The sequence below is a fragment of the Phyllobates terribilis genome, unplaced genomic scaffold (genome assembly GCF_046119375.1).
Source record: "Phyllobates terribilis strain yellow unplaced genomic scaffold, ASM4611937v1 Scaffold_5__5_contigs__length_657084704, whole genome shotgun sequence".
Lineage (NCBI taxonomy): Eukaryota > Metazoa > Chordata > Amphibia > Anura > Dendrobatidae > Phyllobates > Phyllobates terribilis.
In genome coordinates this window covers 290,211,954-290,234,965 of record NW_027362765.1, presented here as the reverse complement: position 1 = coordinate 290,234,965, position 23,012 = coordinate 290,211,954, and positions in this window count along the sequence as shown.

Sequence of the window (23,012 nt, the reverse complement as noted above, 5' to 3'; positions counted from 1 at the left end):
GAATGTACAATTTTCATAGTCATGAAAATACAGAAAAATCTTTAAATGAGAAGGTGTGTCCAAACTTTTGGTCTGTACTGTATGTCCACTATTAGAAAACACTGAATAAGAATAGTATTTAGAGCCCCGCTGCCTGGAGGAAATTAACTTCATTCCCCCTGCCGGCTGCATTTGGCGTTCAGTCACGGGGTGGCGCTGGTACAGTTTCAGTCACTGCTCTGTGTATAGTGAGCAGCGGCCGTAACCACGTCCCTAACACTGACTGACAGCAGGTTAATTGTTCATCATTAACCTGGCTGTCAGTCAGGGCCGGGGGCGCAGTTACAGCCGCCGTTCTGTAAACACTGAGTGGTGACTGAACCAACGCTGGCAAATGCCCTATTCTTCTGGGGAAAATAAAGTGCATTTCCTCTAGGTTGCGTGGCTCTAAATACTATTCCTATGCAGTGTTTTCTAATAGTGGACACATAAACTACAGTGATTGACATCCCAGTGTGTTCAGGAAAAGAAATGCCTCTTCTTCAAGTGGAGAGATAGCGTTGTGGAAGTTTCACCAATGTAAGATACACTAGGTAACTGCTCTCTTCCAAATTAAAGATGTCCGAGTGCATGCAAAGAAGTTAATTAATCAAATCTGCTAATCTGGTTGAAAAACTTCACTCCGAGACTGAACTATGCAAAATGGCATACTTTATTACGTAGACATGGGGTTATATAGTATTCTACTGTACTTCTAGGTGGGATTAGTAAAATTCATTGCTTTTTCTGATAACTCGGCACACTGCAATTTGCTCATCCATGTATCTCTTAGTCTCAGTAACGCCTTAGGAATTCCGATGGGAGGGGGTGAGTTCATTTCTCAGCGCCATCTTTGCCAACTCGAAAAAAATTAGCACCAAGGCACGCTATAAAGTTCGTGACGACAATTGAATATTTCAATAAATGTTTATTGCCAACAACGTAGGACAGATTTTCAACCAACATCAACGTTTCAGCTCTCAGAGCCTTTCTCAAGGTTTATCTGTGTATAATAAATCGACAGATAGGGTCATCATAGAAGCTACAAGCAAAATTGCTCATACATAATAAAGTTTTTTATACAATTCTGTGTGTCCATGGCATGGAACAAACACAAATAAAATAAAAGTGAACATAATATGCAGCAATAAAGGTGATAGTGGTGACATAATAAAGGCCATCAGCTCCACATAGAATCCATTCTGTGAGCCGATCAGGTGTGTAACTCTGTATACAGACATAAATGTAATATTAGTAATAAAAACGTATGGATGAACATCAATTCAAAAAGCTCCTGATGCAGGCCAGATGAAAGGGAGAAAGGAAAAAGGAAAAAAGAAGGAGTAGGAAAGGGAAAAATTTGTAAAGAAAGAAAAGAAAAGAAAACGTAAGAGGAAAAAGGGAAAGAAAGAAAAAAAGAAAAGAGAAACAAGAAAAAGAAAAAAAGAAAAGAGAAACAAGAAAAAGAAAAAAATAATAAGAAAAACAGGGGGTACAAGATTCTATGGACAGAGAGCAATGGGAAATGTAGGGACAATAGAAATAAACCGTATAATTACCTATCCACTGGTGCTGGAGAAAATGAGTTTCTATAGGAAGTGTAGAAATGACAAGTAAATTAATGAAGAAGTGTGAAAAGGATAAGAGTGAGTAAAAGATAATCCAAGAGGGCATATGATAATACCTGGTAAATCCTGCGTGATCCACGTGGGTTTGTAGCCTGGGATGGGCGGTGTGTGCGCGCTCACAATGAGTGCTCGTTTAAATGGGGCCGGGGCGGAAGTGCGTGCCCGGCAGAAATCAGCTGTGCTATTTGTTTCTATTTTTGGATTGCGCACCCTATTCCAGATACTATGGCATCTAATTTATTATCGTATAATCAAGCGGAAGCTGAAGCCATCATTGGCCAGGTTCATATTCCTGGTCAATTTCTACATACTCTGGCTGAAGAGATACGTCTTAAGGATTATGAAAAAACTTTACGTAAAAGAACAGCGCATGAACTTCATTATGTTACACTGGCAGAATATTACAGAGCACAGAGGATCCCTCGGGGTCTAAGAGTTTCACTACGGCCAACTTTGTTTTCTGAGAAACCAGAATTCTGTTCTAAATTTGAGGGTATCCTTAATAAGTGTTCCATGGATATAATGTTATTAACTATCGAATTCTTACAGAAGGAATTGATGGAGGTCGATACCCAAATTTCCAGCATTCAGACGCCGATGAATAATACACTGACGTCAGAAGAATTTAATGAGATTAAGAACAAAACAGAGAAGAATATTAGTGAATTCCGTACCCTTCTACAGGAACGTAAAAGACAAAAGTTTTTAAGAGATACGGAGGACTATCAACGTAACCAAGTCAACAGATGGCGGGATACTAGCCCGTTTAGAGGATTTAGGACACCGAGATATGGCGCTTCATCCTTTTCTTCCAGTTCCGACAGTGATGGTTCTAAACGTACCCCTTATTTTTTAGATTACAAAGTTAGGCTACAGTCCCATTATGAGTTTTATGTTGCAGATTTTCTGCACCTATTAAATACATGTGTTTTTATTGCTTTTTTTTTCCACACTGCAGTTTTTGTCTCTTTTAGGTGTGTCATGTTTTTAATAAAGTTGCTTTGTTTTTGATACTTCCTGGTTTTGATTTTGACAAAAACTTTATTGATATAATCATATATGGATTACATGCTTTATTTTACCGGCGGATTTTCTGCATCTAATGCAATTTTATGGGGAAATCTGCACAGAAAACTTAGCTTACTTGCAAGAGAAAGTGTCAGGTGGCTGATATCAAACACCGCACTGCAGGTCAATATATACAGTGTAAAAAGCAAAGCACAGTGGGCATGAAATGTCTAGAAATCCCATCCACTTAGCTCGGACTGGAAGATGTTGCCTTTTAACCTTTGTGAAAATAACCAGTGTAAAAACTCACCAAAAACTCTTCGTGGGAACTAAAAGGGGTATTCCCATCTCCAAGATCCTACCCTAATATATAGTAGGTGTAATAATGTTAAATATTCAAATATTAATCTGAATTCTGTACTTGTACATTGCATAGTTTGCATTAGCCTCGTGCTAGTTTTTTTAGCTGACATTACAATGTGCTATTCTTATACATTTAACTCAGGGAAGAGTTAGTGCCATATATGAAGAACAGGTGTTATGATGGGCCTATATAACCTATGTGAGGCACAGGGAGGGGTCTCGCTTTTTTGCACTACCCACTAGCTCAGAAGAAAACAGATGGCATGTAGGCCCAGACATGTGCTTGACAAAGACAGACGGAAACTACTATTCAGGATCCAAGGAAAGATAGACACTCATAAATCAATCACTTTGTAACTATTTCACCTATTTTATGTAACTGCTGCAATTATTCTTTTTAATGGCAATCCAAGAATAAACCTCTACATTTTTCTATAATATTTTCATGAGAAGTCTTTGGAATCACATCTGGTAAACAGTCCTATATATAGATTAAATATACAGAAATAAGTATATTTAACAAATAATAATAATATTAGCAAATACCTCTAATTAGAAATGTAGTATAGTTCATCTGATTCATTATGTCTCTTTCCACATGTTCAGGTATTGCAGGACCTTAGATATCCATGGTTACGACCACTAGCAGCTAGCTATCAGTGTTCGTAACCATAGATACCTAAGGTCCTGCAATGTCTGAACATGAGGAAAGAGACATAGCGAATCAGAAGAACTATACTACATTTCTAACTGGAGGTATTTGCTAATATTATTATTATTACACCTACTACATATTGGGATAGGATCTTGGAGATGGGAACACCCCTATAACCTTAGGCCATGTTCACACGTTCAGTATTTGGTCAGTATTATAGATCAGTGTAAGCCAAAACCAAAGCCAAAACCAGGAGTGGGTGATAAATCCAGAAGTGGTGACGTATTTCTATTATACTTTTCCTCTGATTGTTCCACTCCTAATTTTTGCTTACAAATACTGATGTAAAAAACTGACCAACTACTGAACGTGTGAATGTGGTTTTATAGATCTCAGAAAATGGTGACACAAATGAAAAACCCCACTTCATGTATGACTCCAGCCTGACACAATCCACACATTCAGGCTGGATTGTGTCAGAACTGTGCAGTGCAGACTGCAGAGCGTGGACACTACAGAAGGCTGCATTCACTCACTACCAGGATGCAGCTCCTCCCACACATATGACTGATCACATGGTCATAATATCATCACAGTCTTGCGCCTAGATAGGGGTTGTTCATTTGTGGTCCTCATTTTAACAACTCCGCTCTAGACAGGTGAGTAGATCGGAGTTGTTGGAGTGAGGTCCTCAAAAAATCAACTCAGATGTAGACAGTTCAGCACTGACACCACTAGATCGGAGTAAATTCCAGGATCCTCATACTCAGGGCAATCTAGTCGCCTCTTCTGGCTTTTTTTATGGAATTGCTCATGTTTTTAATGGAGCCGACATCACAGGTGAGACAGGAACATCACAAGTAATATATGATTTTTTTTTTACACTTATATATTTTATGTATTTGGGCAAAATTCTTTTTTTTCCTGATTAATAAAGCTTACATTTTTTATTGTTGTTATATATATACAGTGTGGTCCAAAAGTAGGTGGACAGAAAATGATAACATTTATTTTGATTTATATATAAAATTATATTTACTAACACAAGCATAACATTGACAATTAAATTTTATTCTGAACAATAATACAAAAGCCCTTAAATTTTATCAATGCAGATGCTCAAACTGTTTTCCATTACAATTTGCACAGCTTTGAAGTCTGCCTCTTACTCTTCGACAAACTTTTTTACACAAGTCTCTTTGGGTATTAATTTCTTGAAATGCATCACTTATGTAATTTTTCAAATCACTGACACTTTTTGGTTTTCGACTATACTCTTTGTCCTTGAGTACTCCCCAAAAGAAAAAATCCATTGGGATCAAGTCTGGTGAACGTGCTGGCCAATCAAGTGGGGCTCTTCGGCCAATCCATTTATTAGGAAATGTTTCATCAAGATACTCGCGGACCACTCCTGAATAATGTGTAGGGGCCCCATCTTGTTAGAAATAAAGGTCATTTGAATTAGGCTGCTGCTGTAACTGGGGAACAACTTTATTCATTAGAATTTCGAGATACTGATCTCCTGTAACTGTTCCATCAAAAAATATTGGTCCTAAAACACCAAAACTTGAAATACCACCCCAAACATTGACACCAGGCTCATTTAGTTGTTGCTCTAATGTTAAATGCATGTTCTCATTATACCAGTAAATACAATTATGTCTGGTAATATGGCCGGATAATTTGAAAGAAGCTTCATCACTCCACATAATGTTATCTAAAATTACTGGATTTTCTTCAGTTTCGTTAAGCATAATCTCGCTAAATTGCAGCCGCCTGTCTGGATCATCCTCCAATAAACCATGAATTAGACGTGGACGATAAGCTTTCCACCCAATAGATTTCAGGATTCACATGATAGAAGCTCGTGAAATTCCAAATTCCAAAGAATCTCTTCTGGTGACTTTTTTAGACTCTGAACAAATGTTTCAGCAACAAGTTGTTTATTATCTTCTGTACAGACTGTTTTGGGTCGACCAGTTTTTGGAGCATTAAGGATTGAGCCAGTGGCATTGAATTTGTCACAAATGCGGTAAATGGTTTGTCTCTTTGGGGCTTGAGTACCAAATGTTTCTACCCAATTTGCTCTAACGGTTTCAGTGTAACGGGTCCGGGAGGCGGAACCTCTGAGCTACTATACAAGGGGGCGGCCCTTGTAAGGGAGCGGGTGGCAGTCTCTGGGTGAACGGACAGGGAGTTACGGCAAGTGATCAGGGCAGTCTCTGGGTAAGGGGTAGGTACGACCTGTGATGGCAGAGCCTCCGGGTAGGCTAGCAGGCAGATGGTAGATGTGTGCTCCCAGGTGAGCAAGCGAGAGTCTCTGGAATAGCAGGTGGTCACGGCACGTGACGGCGGAACCTCCGGGCTGGCAGGCAGGTAGGTAACGGAGAAGCGCTCCCAGGTGAGCGGGCAAGAGTCTCTGGAATAGCTGGTGGTCACCGCACGTGACAACGGGACCTCCGGGCTGGCAAGCAGGCAGGTAACGGAGATGCGCTCCCAGGTGAGCGGGCAAGAGTCTCTGAGATAGCTGGTGGTCACAGCACGTGACAACGGAGCCTCCGGGCTGGCAAGCAGGCAGGTAACGGAGATGCGCTCCCAGGTGAGCGGGCAAGCTGGTCCATAGACAGACTGACCGGAGTAGTAAGGCAGACCGTCGGACCTCAGGCAAGCAGGCAGGTAGCTGATATGCGCTCCCAGGTGAGCGGGCAGGCTGGTCCTTTAGACAGACTGACAGGAGTAGTAAGGCAGACCGTCGGACCTCAGACTGGCAGACAGGTAACAAGTATTCAGGCAGGAATCAGGCAGGTAACTGGCAGGTAACTGGCAGGAAACTGGCAGGAAACTGGCAACGGGACCTGAGGGCTGAAGCACAGGTGAGACACAGGTGCAAACAACATTGCTCGGGCACCTCCATTTTGGAGGAGGTGCCTTAAATATGATGAAGTCCTCCGGCCATTGGCCGGGGACTCTTTAGGGCGGCGCGCGCGGCCCCTTTAAGAGGAGGGGAGCGCGCGCGCGCGCGCCCTAAGCACAGGGGCCGGGAAGGAGCGCGCGCTGAGAGCAGAGCAGGAGGAGGACGCCGGGACGGAGCGCGCGCTGACAGCAGAGCGGGGGGAGGAAGCCGGGCACGGAGCAGAGCGGTGAGGGGAGCAGCGTCCCTGCCTAGCAGAGGGCAGGGACGCCGGCACTACAGTACCCCCCCCTTTAGGCCCCCCCTTTTTTAGGCCAGACAGAAATTTAGCTAGGATGAGAGGGGCATGGATGTTCTCCCGGGGCTCCCACGTTCTCTCCTCAGGACCAAACCCCTTCCAATCTACCAGGAAAAAGGTCTTTCCTCTTACCCTTTTGGTGGCAAGAATGTTCTCTACCTCAAACTCGTCCTCAGCAGAAACCGGAGCAGGAGGCGTACCTGTAGACTTGGAAAAAGAGTTAAGCACCACAGGTTTGAGGAGAGACACATGGAAGGAGTTAGGGATCCGTAAGTTGGCCGGGAGTTTCAATTTATAGGCCACCGGGTTGATCTGACTGATGACCTCCAGTGGGCCGATGAACCGAGGCCCTAACTTATAGGAAGGGATCTTGAGCCGGACATATTTGGACGAGAGCCAGACTTTATCCCCAGGGCGGAATTGAGGAGGGTCCAGACGTTTTTTGTCAGCGTGTCTTTTCATACGCTCGGATGACAGAAGGAGTGCGGACCGGGTACTCTCCCATATGGAGGAAAATTTGTTAACAAGAGATTCCGCAGCCGGATTGTCCGCCGAGGTGGAGACGGGAAACGGGATCCGAGGATGCTGACCGTAGACTACAAAAAACGGGGATTTGGAGGAAGACTCGCTCTCGTGATTGTTGTACGAGAATTCGGCCCATGGCAGGAGATCCACCCAGTCAGAATGGTGGGCATTAACGAAGTGCCGAAGGTAACTGGTCAGGTTCTGATTGATCCGCTCCACTTGACCATTAGACTGTGGGTGGTAAGCGGAGGAGAAGTCCAGGGTGACGTCCAGCAATTTACAAGTGGCTCTCCAGAAACGGGAAGTGAACTGTACCCCACGATCCGACACGATGTGACGGGGCAGGCCATGAAGACGGAAGATGTGGCGGATAAAGTCTTTAGCCAGCTCGGGTGCAGACGGAAGACCTGGCAGTGGAGTGAAGTGAGCCATCTTGGAGAAGCGGTCAGCGACCACCCAAATGACCGTACAACCGGCAGAGACGGGCAGATCAGTAATGAAGTCCATCGCTATATGCTGCCAGGGGGCAGCAGGTACTGGCAGAGGTAGGAGGCGGCCGGCCGGCAGGTGTCTCGGAACTTTGTTGCGGGCGCAGGACACACAGGCAGAAACAAAGTCTATTACATCCTTGTGCAGGTTAGGCCACCAGTAGTGCCGGGTAATAAGCTGGAGGGTCTTTTTCTGACCGGCGTGGCCAGCTAGTTTAGACGAATGACCCCAGTGTAGGATCTTCTCCCGATCAGGTACTGGTACGAACGTCTTACCAGGAGGAAGACGATTTAGACTCACGGGAGCCACCTGCATTACTCTGGCGGGATCGATGATATGTTTCGGATCCTCCTCGAGATCAGACACCAGAAAGGATCGAGACAAGGCGTCCGCCTTGACGTTTTTGTCAGCCGGGCGAAAATGAAGGACAAAATCAAAACGAGCAAAAAACAAGGACCACCGGGCTTGGCGCGGGTTAAGTCTCTGGGCATGCTGGAGGTAAGCCAAGTTCTTGTGGTCAGTGTAAATTATTACCGGGTGAAGAGCCCCCTCGAGCAGGTAACGCCACTCCTCCAATGCCAGTTTGATGGCCAATAACTCTCGGTCTCCTATGGAATAGTTGCGCTCAGAGGAGGAGAAGAGTTTAGAGAAGAAGCCACAAGTTACCATCCTCCCGGAAGATGATTTTTGAGTAAGTACCGCTCCGGCTCCAGAGGAGGAGGCGTCAACTTCCAGGAAGAACTGCTTGTTGCCATCTGGGCGATGCAGCACCGGGGCGGAAGAGAAGGCCTGTTTAAGGGAAAGAAAGGCCTCCTCTGCTTCGGGTGGCCACTCTTTGGGATTAGTACCTTTACGGGTGAGCGCAGAAATTGGGGCCGTCCGGGAAGAGAAGTGTGGTATGAAGAGGCGGTAGTAGTTGGCGAAGCCCAGGAATCGCTGAATGGCCTTCAACCCCTCCGGTCGGGGCCATTTCTCGATGGCAGACAGTTTCTCAGGATCCATTTGTAGGCCGGTCTGAGAGATAATGTAGCCCAGAAACGGAAGCGAGGTCTGCTCAAAGAGGCACTTCTCAAATTTAGCGTAGAGATGGTTCTGCCTTAGCCTGAGCAGGACCTGACGAACGTCCCTCCGGTGAGTCTGGAGATCCGGAGAGAAGACCAAGATGTCGTCCAGGTACACCACTACGCAGGAGTAGAGAAGGTCCCGGAAGATGTCATTGACCAACTCTTGAAAGACGGCAGGAGCGTTACAGAGACCAAAGGGCATTACCAGGTATTCATAGTGGCCGTCCCGGGTGTTGAATGCCGTCTTCCATTCATCCCCCTGACGAATACGAACCAGGTTGTACGCCCCACGAAGGTCCAGTTTGGTGAAGATCCTAGCCCCCCTCAGACGATCAAATAATTCTGGAATGAGCGGAAGGGGGTACTTATTCTTCACCGTGATCAGGTTTAGGCCTCTATAGTCTATACAGGGACGGAGAGAGCCGTCCTTCTTTTTGACGAAAAAGAAGCCTGCTCCCGCCGGGGAGGTAGATTTCCGGATGAATCCTCTGGCCAGATTCTCCTCAATATATTCGGACATTGACCGGGTCTCAGCAGCGGATAAAGGATAGATACGCCCACGGGGAGGAGTAGTACCGGGTAGCAGATCGATGGGACAGTCGTATGGTCTATGTGGTGGTAATGTCTCTGCCTCCTTTTTATTAAAGACATCTGCATAAGACCAATAAGGAATCGGAAGTCCAGGTAGATTAGCTGGGGTAGGAGAGGGACGGACGGGATGGACGGGAACCAGGCAGGTTTTATGACAGTCTTGTCCCCAGCGAAGGACCTCTCCGGTTTGCCAGTCTAGCACGGGTGCATGTCTCTGGAGCCAGGGCAAACCTAGCAAGAGGGCGTGAGAGAGTCCAGGCAGAACATGAAAGGAGATACTTTCAGAATGCAGCATTCCCACCTGCAGGGTAATGGATTCGGTGATGAGTTGAATGGGGCGAGGTAAGAGGCCCCCATCCACGGCAGCGACAGACAAGGGTACAGCCAGAGGTTTGGTGGGGATGCGGTATTTCTCAACCAGGGACTGTGAAATAAGGTTCCCGGCTGCTCCAGAGTCAAGTTGGGCTAGTTCGAAATAACGGTTCTCCCCGTAGATGATCGAAACTGACAACAGCAGGGATGGAGAGGATTTATTCTTGTCTAGGTGGACCTCTCTGAGCGAACCTAGACACAGGCGTTTCCCGACCTCTCCGGGCAGGCACGGATCCGGTGCTCCTTACTGCCACAGTAGAAGCAGCTCCCCTCGGCACGGCGTGAGTCCTGACGGGTTTTGACCATCTTGGTCTGGTCGACCTGCATAGGCTCAGGAGAGTGTACCTGGGGAGAGATGGAGGGAATGACGGGTTTCTGGAAAGTAGGAGCTAAACGTGGAATCCTTCTCTCACGGGTGACCTCTTTGGCACGCTCCTGGAACCGTAGGTCAATCCGGGTGGCAAGAGTTATTAAGTCATCGAGAGTGGTAGGAATGTCCCGACCGGCAAGTTCATCTTTAATACGGCCGGACAGACCCTCCCAGAAGACGGAAACCAGAGCGTCGTTATCCCAGGCCAGCTCCGAGGCAAGGGTACGGAACCGTATGGCATATTGGCCCACGGTGAGACTCCCCTGACGGAGGCGTAGCAACGATGATGCAGATGAGGTCTTCCGTCCGGGTTCGTCGAAGACTTTCCGGAAAGCCGTGAGAAAAGCAGGCAAGTTGGACACCAGGGGGTCTCCTCTCTCCCATAGAGGATTCAGCCAGGCCAGGGCCTCCCCGGTGAGATGGGACATGATGAAGGCAATTTTGGCCCGGTCGGAGTTAAACTGGTAGGACAAAAGTTCAAAATGCAGGGTGCACTGATTTAAGAAGCCCCGAGCCTGGACGGGGTCGCCTCCGAAGCGAGGAGGTGCAGAAAGCCGGGGTCCGGGGTAGGATACCATAGTATTAGTGGGCAGCGGAGCTGCCGGATTGCAAGATATGGCACTGGCGGAGGTTGTTGGTGGATCAGACAGAGTGTTCAGGCGAGTATTAACATTCCGCAGGTGACCCAGGATGGCCTCCTGTTGGGACCTCTGACGGGACAGTTCAAGACAGAGGTCCGAGAGCGAGGGAGCTTGGGTGCCACCGGGTTCCATGGCCCGAGCAAACTGTAACGGGTCCGGGAGGCGGAACCTCTGAGCTACTATACAAGGGGGCGGCCCTTGTAAGGGAGCGGGTGGCAGTCTCTGGGTGAACGGACAGGGAGTTACGGCAAGTGATCAGGGCAGTCTCTGGGTAAGGGGTAGGTACGACCTGTGATGGCAGAGCCTCCGGGTAGGCTAGCAGGCAGATGGTAGATGTGTGCTCCCAGGTGAGCAAGCGAGAGTCTCTGGAATAGCAGGTGGTCACGGCACGTGACGGCGGAACCTCCGGGCTGGCAGGCAGGTAGGTAACGGAGAAGCGCTCCCAGGTGAGCGGGCAAGAGTCTCTGGAATAGCTGGTGGTCACCGCACGTGACAACGGGACCTCCGGGCTGGCAAGCAGGCAGGTAACGGAGATGCGCTCCCAGGTGAGCGGGCAAGAGTCTCTGAGATAGCTGGTGGTCACAGCACGTGACAACGGAGCCTCCGGGCTGGCAAGCAGGCAGGTAACGGAGATGCGCTCCCAGGTGAGCGGGCAAGCTGGTCCATAGACAGACTGACCGGAGTAGTAAGGCAGACCGTCGGACCTCAGGCAAGCAGGCAGGTAGCTGATATGCGCTCCCAGGTGAGCGGGCAGGCTGGTCCTTTAGACAGACTGACAGGAGTAGTAAGGCAGACCGTCGGACCTCAGACTGGCAGACAGGTAACAAGTATTCAGGCAGGAATCAGGCAGGTAACTGGCAGGTAACTGGCAGGAAACTGGCAGGAAACTGGCAACGGGACCTGAGGGCTGAAGCACAGGTGAGACACAGGTGCAAACAACATTGCTCGGGCACCTCCATTTTGGAGGAGGTGCCTTAAATATGATGAAGTCCTCCGGCCATTGGCCGGGGACTCTTTAGGGCGGCGCGCGCGGCCCCTTTAAGAGGAGGGGAGCGCGCGCGCGCGCGCCCTAAGCACAGGGGCCGGGAAGGAGCGCGCGCTGAGAGCAGAGCAGGAGGAGGACGCCGGGACGGAGCGCGCGCTGACAGCAGAGCGGGGGGAGGAAGCCGGGCACGGAGCAGAGCGGTGAGGGGAGCAGCGTCCCTGCCTAGCAGAGGGCAGGGATGCCGGCACTACATTCAGCATTTTGAGATTTCCAATACTCTGTTAAAATACATTTTCTTTGATCTGTATTTAAATTATTTGCCATTATGTGTTATCTGAAAAGAAAACAGATTTGGGGGAGATCTATCTGTGAAAACTAGATCTGTGAAACTGGCTCAGTTGCCCTTCGCAATCAATCAGATTCCACCTTTCATTTTCCAAAGAGTCTGTGAGGAATGAAAAGTGGAATCTGATTGGTTGCTAAGGGCAACTGAGCCAGTTTCACTTTACACCATGTTTGATAAATCTCCCCCTTCATAACTTTATTACACTTTCTGTCCACCTACTTTTGGACCACCCTGTATGTATACACACATACACACACGAAACAGGAATTTCTGGGTTCACTGGAGAACACTGCTGGTAATACATATCTATAATATAGTCGGAGATGCGTCCCTCTGTCTGAAGCCTTCATAGACTGTGCATGCGCGACGCACGTGCGCAGTCTGGCTCCAGGCAGTGTGTCTTCAGCAAAATGGCGTCGGACAGCGCGGTATGGGCACGCGCGTACTCCGGCGCCACACTTCTCCCCTGGCCTTCGGCAGCATGGGACACAGCGCTGGAGCACAGGGAAGAAAGGTGAGTATAAGGCTATGTGCCCACGATGCAAATGGGCAAATTTCTGCAGCATTTCTGCATCTCCCTGGCAGAAAAAACGCATGCAGATTGTGCATGCGTTTTTCCTGCAGAATACATGCGGAATACATGGGGATTCACATGCGTATCCACATGCGTTAACACATGTGTTTCCGCATGCGGACTGACGAGCACTTTCCAGGCGATAGCATCACTTGGAAAGTGCTTGACAACTAGGTCACACTGTATAAATCCATGCAAACGGCATGGATTTATATAGTGTGACTGTAAAAAAAAAAAAAATAAAGCTATACTCACCCCCGATGCCCCACCGCGTGTGCTGTCGCGCTTGTCCTGGCTTCTTCCTGGTTGCCGGGCTCTCGCGAGACAGCCTGCGGTCACATGACCGCGACGTAATCTCAGGTCCTGGAAGATAAGCGCTGCCGGCAAGCAGAGAGAAGCCGCCGGACAGGTGAATATAAACTTTATTTATTATTTTATTCTTTTTTTTACAGGTACAATGGTACCCAGGTCTGGATCAGAGTCTTCTCTCCTCCAAAACTGGGTACCATCCGCACATTGAAACGCATATAATCCGCGTGTACAAATGTACAGACACGGATTATATGCGTCTCAATGCAAGTCAATGGCCGCAAAATTAATGAACATGCTGCGGATTTATGAGCGCTGCAGAAACGCTGCGGAAAAATCCGCAGCATGTGCATTGACATTGCGGAATGCCATTGGGGACCATGGGATGTGGATTACTAAGCGTTTTTGATGCATTTCCGCTGCGGAATTTCCGCAGCGGAAACGCATGAAAAACGCATCATGGGCACGCAGCCTAAGCGTTTATTTTTTTGTATGTGTGCAGCGTGATAGGGACATACCAGGATTGGGGGATGAGGGGTGTCACGCATACAATGATTGGTGGGATGAGAGGGCTACACATACCAGGATTGGGGGATGAGGGGGCCATACATACCAGGATTAAGGGATGAGGGGTGCCATGCATACCAGGAGGGGGTTGAGGGGTGCCATGCATACCAGGATTGGGGGTGAGGGGTGCCATGCATACCAGCATTGGGGATGAAGGGTACCATACATACCAGGATTGGGAGGTAAGGGGTGCCATGCATACCAGGATTGGGGGATGAGGGGACCATGCACACCAGGATAGGGATGAGGGGGTACCATGCATACCAGGATTGGGGGGTGAGGGGACTATGCATACCAGGATAGGGATGAGGGGGTGCCATGCATACCAGGATTGGGGGGGTGAGGGGACCATGCATACCAGGATTGGGGGGTGAGGGATCCATACATACCAGGATTTGGGGGAGAGGGGACCATGCATACCAGGATTGGGGGGTGAGGGGTGCTGTGCATACGAGGATTGGGGGGTGAGGGGTGCCATACATACCAGGACAGGGATGAGGGGTACCATGCATACCAGGATAGAGGAGAGAGGGGACCATGCATACCAGGATTGGGGGGTGGGGGGACCATGCATACCAGGATTGGGGGGTGAGGGGACCATGCATACCAGAATGAGGAATGGGGTACCACACATACCCGGATTGGGGGGGTACCACACATACCAGGATTGGGGGGGTACCACACATACCAGGATTGGGGGCTGAGGGGACCATGCATACCAGGATAGGGATGAGGGGGTACCATGCATACCAGGATTGGGGGGTGAGGGGACCATGCATACCAGAATAGGGGGTGAGGAGACCATGCATACCTGGATTGGGGGGTGAGGGGACCATGCATACCAGGATTGGGGGTGAGGGGTGCCATGCATACCAGCATTAGGGATGAGGGGTACCATGCATACCAGGATAGGGATGAGGGGTACCATGCATACCAGGATGAGGAATGGGGTGCTATGCATACCAGGTTGAAGGGCACCATGCATACCAGAATAAGGATGAGGGGTACCATGCATACCAGAATGGGGATGAGGGGTGTCATGCATACCAAGATAAGGGATGGGGTGCCATGCATACCAGGATAAGGGATGGGGTGCAATGTGTTACGGGTCCGGGGGGTGGAACCTCTGTGCTACGGTGCAAGGAGGGACCCAGAGGGGCGTAACTAAGTATCAACCCGGACCGACCCTGGTCGTACGGCGGCTAACGACTCCGTGACCAGGGAGGGACCGAGCCGAGGGACCAGGTGCTACTCTGGGGACGACCTTGTAAGGGAGCCGGTGACTCCCACGGTACAGATGGTGGGGACTGACCGGAATAGCAGGTAGGCACAGCTGGCAGGCTGGCGAGCAAAAGCCTCCTGGTAGGCTATCAGGTAGACACGGCAAGTGACGGCAGGAGTCTCTAGGTGGGCTGGCAGGTGGTCACGGCAAGTGACGGCAGGAGTCTCTAGGTGGTCACGGCAAGTGACGGCAGGAGTCTCTAGGTGGTCACGGCAAGTGACAAGCAGGTAACAGGCAGGTCACAGACAAGTGCTCCCATGTGAGAGGGCTGGCAGGCACGGCCGGTAACAGGCAGGCAACAGGCAAGTGCTCCCAGGTGAGCGGGTTGGCAGGCACGGCAGGTAACAGGCAGGCAACAGGCAAGTGCTCCCAGGTGAGCGGACTGGCAGGCACGGCAGGTAACAGGCAGGCTACAGGCAAGTGCTCCCAGGTGAGCGGACTGGCAGGCACGGCAGGTAACAGGCAGGCAACAGGCAAGTGCTCCCAGGTGAGCGGGCTGGCAGGCATGGCAGGTAACAGGCTGGCGGGCAAGACTGGTAGTCAGGCTAGCAGCGGGACCTGAGGGCTGAAGCAGAGGTCAGAAACACTGAGCAACAACTTTTGCTCGGGCCCCTCCATTTTGGAGGAGGTGCCTTATATATGGGAGGACCCTCAGCTATTGGCCGGGGACTCCTTAGGACGGCGCGCGCTGCCCCTTTAAGAGGGAGGGAGCGCGCGCCCTAAGCACAGTGCCCGGGGAGCTGCGCGTGCCGGCAGCAGGAAGAGGAGCGTTGGTGAATGCAGAGAGGGGAGCGAGGAGGCGAGTGGGACGGCGTCTCTGCCTGGCAGGGGGCAGAGACGCCGATGCTACACAATGCATACCAGGATTGGGGGAAGAGGTGTACCATGCATACCAGGGTAGGAATGAGGGGGCCCTACATACCAGGATCGGGGGATGAGGAGGCCATACATACCAGGATTGGGGGATGAGGGGTGCCATACATACCAGAATTGGGATGAGAGGTGCCTTGTATACCAGGATGAGAGGTACCATACATACCAGAATACGGATGCAGGGTACCATGCATACCAGTATGAGGGATGGGGTGCCATGCATACCAGGATGAGGGGGTACCATACATACCAGAATAGGGATGAGGGGTACTATGCATACCAGGATAGGAATGCGGGGTACCAGGCATACCAGAATGAGGGATGGGGTGCCATGCATACCAGGATTGGGGAATGAGGAGGCCATACATACCAGGATTGGGGGATGAGGGGTGCCATACATACCAGAATTTGGATGAGGGGTGCCATGTATACCAGGATGAAGGGTACCATACATACCAGAATAGGGATGCGGGGTACCATGCATACCAGGATGAGGGATGGGGTGCCATGCATACCAGGATGAGGGTTGCCATACATACCAGGATAGGGATGAGGGGTACCATACATACCAGGATGAGGGATGGGGTGCCATGCATACCAGGATTGGGGGATGAGGAGTGCCATGCAAACCAGGAATGGGGATGAGGAGGCCATGCATACCAGGATGAGGGATTGGGTGCCATGCATACCAGGATTAGGGGATGAGGAAGCCATGCATATCAGGATGAGGGATTGGGTACCATACTTACCAGGATTGGGGGATGAGGGGTGCCATGTATACCAAATTTGGAAAGAGGGCTGCCATGCATACCAGGATTGGGGATGAGGGGTGCTATGCATACCGGGATTGGGGATGAGGGGTGCCATGCATACCAGGATTGGGGGATGAGGGGTGCCGTACATACCAGAATTGGGGATGAGGGGTGTCATGCATACCAGGATGAGGGATGGGTTGTCATGCATACCAAGATTGGGATGAGGGGTGCCATGTATACCAGATTTGGAATGAGGGGTGCCATGCGTATGAGGATTGAGGATGAGGGGTGCCATGTGTATCAGGATTGGGGATGAAGGGTGCCATGCATACCAGGATGAAAAATGGGGTACCATGCATACCAGGATTGGGGATGAGGGGTGCCATGCATACCAGGATGAAAGATGGGGTACCATGCATACCAGGATTGGGGATACGGGGTGCCATGCATACCAGGATTGAGGATGAGGAGGGCCATGCATACCAGGATTGGGGATGAGGGGTGCCATGCGGGGGTGCCATGCGTACCAGGATTGTGGATGAGGAATGGGGTACCACACATACCAGGATTGGGGAGGGGGGGTACCACATATACCAGGATTGGGGGCTGAGAGGACCATGCATACCAGGATTGGGGGGTGAGGGCACCATGCATATCAGAATTGGGGGTGAGGAGACCATGCATACCAGGATTGGGGGGTGAGGGGTGCCATGCATACCAGGATTGGCGGTGAGGGGTACCATGCATACCAGCATTAGGGATGAGGGGTACCATGCATACCTTGGATAGGGATGAGGGATACCATGCATACCAGAATAAGGATGACGGGTACCATGCATACCAGAATAGGGATGAGGGGTATCATGTATACCAGGATAAGGGATAGGGTGCCATGCATACCAAGATAAGGGATGGGGTGCAAGGCATACCAGGATTGGGGGATGAGGAGTACCATGCATACCAGGATAGGAATGAGGGGGCCCTACATACCAGGATCAGGGGATGAGGAGGCCGTACATACCAGGATTGGGGGATGAGGGGTGCCATACATACCAGAATTGGGATGAGGGGTGCCTTGTATACCAGGATGAGAGGTACCATACATACCAGAATAGGGATGCAGGGTACCATGCATACCAGGATGAGGAATGGGGTGCCATGCATACCAGGATGAGGGGGTACCATACATACCAGAATAGGGATGAGGGGTACTATGCCTACCAGGATAGGAATGTGGGGTACCAGGCATGCCAGTATGAGGGATGGGGTGCCATGCATACCAGGATTGGGGGATGAGGAGGCCATACATACCAGGATTGGGGGATGAGGAGTGCCATACATACCAGAATTTGGATGAGGGGTACCATGCATACCAGGATGAGGGATGGGGTGCCATGCATACCAGGATGAGGGTTGCCATACATACCAGGATAGGGATAAGGGGTACCATACATACCAGGATGAGGGATGGGGTGCCATGCATACCAGGATTGGGGGATGAGGAGTGCCATGCAAACCAAGAATGGGGATGAGGAAGCCATGCATACCAGGATGAGGGATTGGGTACCATACATACCAGGATTGGGGGATGAGGGGTGCCATGTATACCAAATTTGGAATGAGGGGTGTCATGCATACCAGGATTGGGGATGAGGGGTGCCATGCATACCAGGATAGGGATGAGGGGTACCATGCATACCAGGATTGGGGGATGAGTGGTGCCATGTATACCAGAATTGGGGATGAGGGGTATCATGCATACCAGGATGAGGGATGGGTTGCCATGCATACCAGGATTGGGATGAGGGGTGCCATGTATACCAGATTTGGAATGAGCGGTGCCATGCGTACGAGGATTGAGGATGAGGGGTGCCATGCGTACCAGGATTGGGGATGAAGGGTGCCATGCATACCAGGATTGGGGATGATGGATGCAATGCATACCAGGATAGGGATGAGGGGTACCATGCATACCAGGATAGGGATGTGGGGTACAATATATACCAGATTTGGAATGAGGGGGCCATGCATACCAGGATGAAAGATGGGGTACCATGCATACCAGGATTGGGGATACGGGGTGCCATGCATACCAGGATTGGGGAAGAGGAGGGCCATGCATACCAGGATTGGGGATGAGGGGTGCCATGTATACCAGATTTGGAATGAGGGGTGCCATGCGTACCAGGATTGTGGATGACGGGTGCCATGCATACCAGGATTAAGGATGAGGTATGCCATGCGTACCAGGATTGCGGATGAGGGGTGTCATGTATACCAGGAAAGGGGTGAGGGTTGTCATGCATACCAGGATGAGGGTTGCCATACATACCAGGAGGAGGGATGGGGTGCCATGCATACCAGGATTGGGGGATGAGGAGTGCCATGCAAACCAAGAATGGGGTGAGGAAGCCATGCATACTAGGATGAGGGATTGGGTACCATACGTACCAGGATTGGGGGATGAGGAGTGCCATGTATACCAAATTTGGGATGAGGGGTGCCATGCACACCAGGATTGGGGATGAGGGGTGCCATGCATACCAGGATTGGGGGATGAGGGGTGCCATGCATACCAGGATAGGGATGAGGGGTACCATGCATACCAGGATTGGGGGATGAGGGGTGCCATGTATACCAGAATTGGGGATGAGGGGTGTCATGCATACCAGGATGAGGGATGGGTTGCCATGCATACCAGGATTGGGATGAGGGGTGCATGTATACCAGATTTGGAATGAGGGGTGCCATGCGTACGAGGATTGAGGATGAGGGGGGCCATGCGTACCAGGATTGGGGATGATGGATGCCATGCATACCAGGATAGGGATGAGGGGTATCATGCATACCAGGATAGGGATGAGGGAAGGGGTACCATGCAAATCAGGATAGGGATGAGGAGTGCCATGCATACCAGGATGGGGTGAGGGGCCCATGAATACCAGGATAAGGCTGAGGGGGCCATGCATACCAGGATTGGGATGAGGGGTGCGATGCATACCAGGATTGGGGATGAGGGGTGCCATGTATACCAGGATGAAAGATGGGGTACCATGCATAGCAGGATTGGGGATACGGGGTGCCATGCATACCAGGATTGGGGATGAGGGGTGCCCTGCATACCATGATGAGGGATGGGGTGCCATGCATACCAGAATTGGGATGAGGGTTGCCATGTATACCAGATTTGGAATGATGGGTGCCATGCGTACCAGGATTGGGGATGAGGGGTGCCATGCGTACCAGGATTGTGGATGAGGGGTGCCATGCATACCAGGATTAAGAATGAGGTATGCCATGCATAACAGGATTGGGGATGATGGGTGCCATGCATACCAAGATAGTGATGAGGGGTGTCATGTATACATGGATAGGGATGAGGGGTATCATGCATACCAGGATAGCGATGTGGGGGGGCCATGCATACCATGATTCGGATGAGGGGCCATGCATATCAGTATAGGGATGAGGGATACCATGCATACCAGGATGAGGGGTACCATGTATACCAGGATAGGAATGAGGGAAAGGGTACCATGCAAACCAGGATAGGGATGAGGAGTGCCTTGCATACCAGGATGGGGGTGAGGGACCCATGAATACCAGGATAAGGCTGAGGGGGCCATTTATACCAGGATTGGGTATGAGGGAGCCATGCATACCAGGATGAGGGATAAGGGGCGCCATGCATGCTAGGATTGGAATGAGGGGTGTCATGCATACCAGGATTGGTGATGAGGGTTTCCATGCATACCAAGATTGGGGATGGGGGGTTCCATGCATACCAGAATTGGGGGTAAGGGGTGCCATGCATACCAGGATAGGGATGTTGGGGTACCATACATACCAGGATGGGGGGTGAGGGGTGCCATGCATACCAGGATTGGGGGTGAGGGGTGCTATGCCTACCAGGATTGGGGGTGAGGGGTGGCATGAATACTAGGATAAGGTTGAGGGGGTGCCATACATTCCAGGATAGGGATGAGGGGGTACCATGCATACCAGGATTGGGGGTGAGGGGTGCCATGCATACCAGGATTGGGGGTGAGGGGTGCCATGCATACCAGGATTGGGGGTGAGGGGTGCCATGCATACCAGGATTGGGATGAGGGGTGCCATGCATACCAGGAAAGGGATGAGGGGTGTCATGCATACCAGGATGAGGGATGAGGGGTACCATATATACCAGGATAGAAATGAGGGAAGGGGTACCATGCAAATCAGGATAGGAATGAGGAGTGCCATGCATACCAGGATGGGGTGAGGGGCCCATGAATACCAGAATAAGGCTGAGGGGGCCATGCATACCAGGATTGGGATGAGGGGTGCGATGCATACCAGGATTGGGGATGAGGGGTGCCATGTATACCAGGATGAAAGATGGGGTACCATGCATAGCAGGATTGGGGATATGGGGTGCCATGCATACCAGGATAGGGATGAGGGGTGCCCTGCATACCATGATGAGGGATGGGGTGCCATGCATACCAGAATTGGGATGAGGGTTGCCATGTATACCAGATTTGGAGTGATGGGTGCCATGCGTACCAGGATTGGGGATGAGGGGTGCCATGCGTACCAGGATTGTGGATGAGGGGTGCCATGCATACCAGGATTAAGAATGAGGTATGCCATGCATACCAGGATTGGGGATGATGGGTGCCATGCATACCATGATAGTGATGAGGGGTGTCATGCATACCTGGATAGGGATGAGGGGTATCATGCATACCAGGATAGCGATGTGGGGGGGCCATGCATACCATGATTCGGATGAGGGGCCATGCATATCAGTATAGGGATGAGGGATACCATGCATACCAGGATGAGGGGTACCATATATACCAGGATAGGAATGAGGGAAGGGGTACCATGCAAACCAGGATAGGGATGAGGAGTGCCTTGCATACCAGGATGGGGGTGAGGGACCCATGAATACCAGGATAAGTCTGAGGGGGGCATTTATACCAGGATTGGGTATGAGGGAGCCATGCATACCAGGATGAGGGATGAGGGGCGCCATGCATGCCAGGATTGGAATGAGGGGCGCCATGCATACCAGGATTGGTGATGAGGGTTTCCATGCATACCAGGATTGGGGATGTGGGGTTCCATGCATACCAGGATTGGGGGTGAGGGGTGCCATGCATACCAGGATAGGGATGTTGGGGTACCATGCATACCAGGATTGGGGGTGAGGGGTGCCATGCCTACCAGGATTGGGGGTGAGGGGTGCCATGCCTACCAGGATTGGGGGTGAGGGGTGGCATGAATACTAGGATAAGGATGAGGGGGTGCCATACATACCAGGATAGGGATGAACGGGTACCATGCATACCAGGATTGGGGGTGAGGGGTGCCATGCATACCAGGATTGGGGGTGAGGGGTGCCATGCAGACCAGGATTGGGGGTGAGGGGTGCCATGCATACCAGGATTGGGATGAGGGGTGCCATGCATACCAGGAAAGGGATGAGGGGTGTCATGCATACCAGGATGAGGGATGGGGTGCCATGCATACCAGGATGAGGGGCACCATGCATACCAGAATACGGATGAGGGGTCCCATGCATACCAGAATAGGGATGAGGGGTATCATGTATACCAGGATAAGGGATGGGGTGCCATACATACCAGGATAAGGGATGGGGTGAAATGCATACCAGGATTGGGGGATGAGGAGTGCCATGCATACCAGCATAGGGCTGAGGGGACCATGCATACCAGGATTGGGGATGAGGGGTGTCATGCATACCAGGATAGGGATGAGGGGTGCCATGCATACCAGGATTGGGGATGAGGGGTGCCATGCATACCAGGATTGGGGATGAGGGGTGCCATGCATACCAGGATGAAAGATGGGGTACCATACATACCAGGATTGGAGATACGGGGTGCCATGCATACCAGGATTGGGGATGTGGAGGGCCATGCATACCAGAATTGGGGATGAGGGGTGCCATGCATACCAGAATTGGGGATGAGGGGTGCCATGCATACCATGATGAGTGATGGGGTGCCATGCATACCAGGATTGGGATGAGGGTTGCCATGTATACCAGATTTGGAATGAGGGGTGCCTTGCGTACCAGGATTGGGAATGAGGGGTACCATCCATACCAGGATGAGGGATGAGTGGTACCATCCATACCAGGATGAGGGATGAGGGGTACCATATATACCAGGATAGGAATGAGGGAAGGGGTACCATGCAAATCAGGATAGGGATGAGGATTGCCATGCATACCAGGATGGGGTGAGGGGCCCATGAATACCAGGATAAGGCTGAGGGGGCCATGCATACCAGGATTGGGATGAGGGATGCGATGCATACCAGGATTGGGGATGAGGGGTGCCATGTATACCAGGATGAAAGATGGGGTACCATG